The sequence below is a fragment of the Centruroides sculpturatus genome, unplaced genomic scaffold, assembly GCF_000671375.1.
Source record: "Centruroides sculpturatus isolate CEXI.00-Female unplaced genomic scaffold, Cexi_2.0 scaffold3967, whole genome shotgun sequence".
Taxonomy (NCBI): domain Eukaryota; kingdom Metazoa; phylum Arthropoda; class Arachnida; order Scorpiones; family Buthidae; genus Centruroides; species Centruroides sculpturatus.
The window spans coordinates 1-5,446 of record NW_019388223.1 but is presented as its reverse complement, the minus strand read 5'-3'; the positions used below and the strand labels follow the sequence as shown (position 1 = coordinate 5,446).

Below are 5,446 nucleotides of genomic sequence, written 5' to 3'. Positions count from 1 at the left end.
AATGAATATCATTATAAAAATATTTCTCCATAATATTTTGATTACTTTATATGAATGTAATTAAAATATACAATGCAAATCATTGAAAAATTGTACTACTACAGCATTTCTTTACAATAAAAAAGTTCCATTAAAATTTTAATCTAAATATGCATTATGGAAAATTATATATATTGATAATTTTTACAATTGATTGCTACTTTCTAGCATAAATATTTAAGATATTTGAGATAATTTTTATATGTTAACTGTAAAATAACCCTAAATTGAAAATATGCATTCAGCACCAGATAAGGATACGAACTCTGTTTTTAATTCTTTTGATAGAAGAATCAGTTTTATTATTGTTCTTTTAATTTTGATGCATTAAATGAAGAATGAAAAAATAAGTTAATTTAAACAAGTGTCATTTATAATTTCAAATCATAATAATATTGTTGATAAACATCAATGTAAATGATTAGTATACTAATTTTGAAATATAAACAACTTAAACCTGATAGTTACATATTAAAGCCAAACGATTGCCAGATTAAGATTTTGAAGTTCTGAAATTTGTTTTTCTGCAGTATTTAACACTGATAATAAATCAAACAGCTAAGTACTTGTGCTATGACTTACTGGTTTTTTAATGTTCTGAGTTCAAAATGTTGTAGTGTTTTATAAGCCAATCAAATAATAATAAACATACAATAGTTAAATAAATTCTTTTATATAAATTAGTTATCAAAAAATACTGTATACAGTAATACCTCGACTTACACTACCCCGACTTACGCAATTTTCAAATCTCGTCGATTTGTCTTTTGTTTGAGTGCCACGCAACTCTTGATTACTCATTTCCCCCATACTATTGTTCAGCTTACATGTTCGGACGTGTAGCGCGGAATCGACACATAGCTACAATTTATTTTGTGTTATTTATTTCTGTATTTGTTATATCTACAGAGACTCGACAGACTCTATGTGGTGATTTTTTGTAACAATCAATGAATCAAAAGACGAGATAAGATTAATGAAAACATTTATTACTTTACGTACATCCGTCTTGGATTTTACACAAATTGAGAAATTATACCCCGACTTACGCGAATTCGACTTACACGGTTATCGCTCGGTCCCACCTATCGCGTAAGTTCTGGGTATTACTGTATTTGAAATTTTTAATTTTTTGTAATTTACATTTATGTTATAGAGAGATTTTCAGAATATAATGCTGAATTTGAGAAATTAAAAGCTGAAGAACTTCATTTGAAGTCAGGTAAGTAAGTACTTTTATAAAGTTTTTTTTGATAATGTTGACATTGGAAACTTTTCAATAACAAAATAAAGATGGTAGTAAAAAGAAAAAATTACTTGTATCTATCTAATACATCCTATTTTAAAATTATACATATTCACAATGTAAATAGATGTTTTAATTAATGTATTTGCTCCTCCTCCTATTTCAATGATAAGACCAGTAATGAAGTAAATCATAAATGGATGAGAAGGATAAAAGACCTTTTTAAATGTGATAATTTTAAAATTTATAAACTTTTAAAAAATTTTTAAATGAATTTCTTTTGGAACTAACTGTATTAGTGTCCTCTTTGTAACTAATATCAATAAAGTTTAAATTCATTCATATTGTCTCCTGTGTTCCTGCATGATAAGTCTGTAAAAAAAGTTATTGTTATGTAGAGGGTATTTATTGCCCATTACAGTATTACATTTAACATTTTAATTGCTGAACCGTGCCATTAGAAAGTGTGACCAATTGTTTGGGCTGAAAAATTATTTTTTTTAATATAGTAGAGCATTGATTATCCAAATCAATTGGGGATGGGTTGTTCGGAAAATCGATTTTTCGGATAACCGATTATTTACGAAAAATATATTATCCCATGTTGAAATTCGTTCAAATCCTGGCACGTCTTTAAGTACCCTCTCATGGTCGCGCCATGCTGCCACTAAAACATGCACACTAACAAAAATAATATTGGAGTAGCCCAAGACATAGCCAAAGATTGCAGTGCCACAGCACTAGTGGAAATTTAAATTGGAAATTGAAAAGCTTTTGGTTAATTGATGTTTCGGTTGATTGATATTTGGATAATCGATACTCTACTGTACTGTAATTTCAGCCTTCATAAGTTGGGACTGACTAGATTTTTAAGTTTGATAAACTGGTGGATCATATTAACTAGCCAGTTGAGGATTAATTAATTTGCAATACTTTAAATCTTTCATAATACATATTTTGAAGATACATAATAGTTAAAACTGTAAATAATCTTAAATGTGAATGAAAATTTAATTTACATTCAGATAATTTACAGTTGTATATTGATATAATTTGATAGTAAATATTTTTGGCTATCAGTTAAGTTTCTGGATTTAAATATTTTAGTTATTAATCTAATAAATATTTAATATTAAACAAGAAAATTTAAAAATTTTTAGATAAACAGGATAAAATTGAAGAATGTGAAAAGGCAAAACAACGGTTAGATGAATATCATGAAAATATGCATAATATATTACAGCTGACTGAATCTTTAGAAGCAAAACTGAATATAGAAGAGGAAAAAACCAAAGAATATGAACGATGTATGTTATGTTAAATTACATTCTAATAAAACAATGCATTTTAAAATTATTATATTTAAAACTGATGACTTCTAAATGCAACTTTGTGTTACAAATTTTGCTTGTAATTAAGGATTTTCAGTTTAACCCATTTTGCTAGCAACTTTAATTACATTTGATTCACTGAAGAATTATGTTGGATTAAATAATTAATTCTGGAATTGGGTATATAATCAACATATCCACTCCAGAATTAATCATAAAAGTTTAATCTTAATGCAAGATTGTATTATTAACCTCATTTTTATGTAAGCTCTGTCAAATAAGCAAATTATTTTTATTAATGTTTTCCATAATAAAGGTTTATTTCATTAAAAAATTTTAACAGAATTTATAAACAAAAAAAATTTTAAAATAATATAAATAGGAAATGTAATGATATTTTCACTTGAAAGTTTCTGTTGCATTTAAACATTACAAAATGTGTACTAATGTGTACTTTTATGTAAAATAATTTTCCTTGAAATTAATTCATTCAGTTATTTTTTCATTACAATCTCAAAATATATATTTTTTTCAATGCCTGGATATAATTTTAAAATTTCTAAAAAATATGTGAAAAGTAAAAACACTAATCTAATTGAACTAAAACTAATTATATCTCTAAATCTCATCAATAATAGGACCCTCACACACAAGCTATGAAAAAAAAATCCATTATGAAAAATTGTTGTTGTTACATCAAATATAAAAAATTGGCATTGCCTGGAGAACTATAATAAAGATGCTGCAATTGGATAAAAAAAATCTAGTTATGGTTAAATAGTTATGGTAAATAGTCATATAATAATTATATGATGCATATGGGTATATCCATTAGTAACACAAGAAATCTTGTTGGATGGTTATAACATTATAGTTAAATGGCCTCAAATAGAAGTTTCAGCAATATGCTGTATTGGGCCTGAATATAGTGATGTTTTTTCCCAGTTATAAATGGGCAGAAAATTGCTCTTAGCATATGTTTGACTCTAATTAAAGTTTCCTTTGATTTCAATAACTGTCTATGGTATGTGTCATATGTTAAATGTCAGCCAAGTTGTGATCTATCATGCTGCAATCCTCAAACCATGTGTTGAAATTAAGTGTTGGGCACAATTGTAAATAGATAATCAGTCATTTGTTCAAAAATCTCCACTAAACTAAGCCAATTGTTTTTATTGTATGGTCGACTGCCCTTATAACACTGTTGATAATTCTGTTTTATAAGAATTCCATGTTGTATGAGTCACTTAGATTTTACAAATACGTGAGCCGTTCACAGCCCTGCACACGTATTTGTAAAATCTAAGTGACTCGTACAACATGGAATTCATATAAAACAGAAAAATCAACAGTGTTATAGGGGAGTCAACTGTATTCATCAGAATCAGTCAGTTTTGGTAACTCTATAGAAATTTTATTTTGGTAACTTTTATTTTACTCCTAAAAAAGTTACAAATCAACTAATCATTAAAAAATTTATTTATTTATTTTTACATAATTAGGAATTGCTGGAAGGTCACTGAAAATTTACCATGAAATTTATTCCATTTGAAAAGTGTATATTTCTATTGTAATTATAAATATCTGTATGTATTTGATAATATGTTTTAGACAGTTATAAAAAGAAAAAATGTGACAAGTGAAAATGAAAAACACAGTTTTAATTTCATTTTTAATAGTCATAGGTATGAGTTTAAATGCAATTTTACTATTATTATTTTATTATTATTAATAATCTTTATTAGCATAAAGANCACACTCTCTCTGCCAGATTTAAAAAGGGCTGTCCATTTTTTCACAGTGGTGTACGAAGGAGCAGACTCTCCCAAAACTTCATCCATGTCAGCTTTGATTTGAGATGGGGTCAACCCTTTTTTCGTCAGGTATTTTATGACCGCACGAGTCTCCGTCTTCTCCATTTTTGACAAAGCATGTGCACACTGACTATCTGCTAAGCTGTTGTGGCAAAACTTTTTGACAAATCAAGCGGAAATTGGTATCGTATTTTTAGCAAAGATGGCTGAATTATTCCCGCCAAAAATTAAATTGATCGCAGCGCCGCATATAGGCAAGGCCGCAAACTTTCCGAACAGCCCTCGTACATGTAACAAGGGATGGAAAAAGCACTTTAATATGGCTATATAAATATTTTGTCAAATTTTTTATTTATATATTTCTAAGTGTATATAAATAAAACATTTTTAAGTAATGTATTTTTCTTTATTGCAGTATTAGTTACTCAACAGTCTAATGATGAAAAAATTGTGGAATTTGATAAAGCTATTAATTATTTTCAATCAAGATTAGGACTGAAATTGAAAAGCACGGAAGGTGATTATTTGTTAATACTTCTTTCAAATTTAACTTTTGATTGTGTAATATTTACTGCATTTTATAAGAAAAGATTTAGCTACAAGATATTGCAAAAAATAACAATAAAACAAATAAATTTAGAGTTTATTTACTAATTTAAATAAAAAGAAAAAGTAAAGCAAAAACTTAAAACATCTTAAAAAAGAAGAAAATCTGATAATCTAATGTAAATTATTTCAATCATCAAAATTGATACTTGATAACAGTTAGATATATTGTACATTAATTACATTGAGATTAGTTTATAATTAGTTGATGTAAAGATTAAAATGTGCTTACATTTAAAAAATTCTCATGGTATAAATGCTAATTAACTTAACTGAAAATACAAATTAATTCTACAAAATGGAATTACTTAAAAAGAACTATAAAATTTATGATAATTTCAATTGTATCTAATATAGGGTATTTAATGCATATTAATATTGTTAAATGAGAAGAAAATGAAATAATGTAT

General features: G+C 26.6%; 1 long non-coding RNA gene across 1 annotated transcript; it reads left to right on the top strand.

Annotated features, from left to right (window-relative positions):
- The first annotated feature begins 1,148 nt into the window (after positions 1 to 1,148).
- LOC111616829 lies at positions 1,149 to 4,933 on the top strand. The gene is made up of 3 exons (XR_002755326.1): positions 1,149 to 1,261; positions 2,446 to 2,592; positions 4,846 to 4,933. It is a non-coding gene; the product is annotated as an uncharacterized LOC111616829 (long non-coding RNA).
- Positions 4,934 to 5,446: the final 513 nt, after the last annotated feature.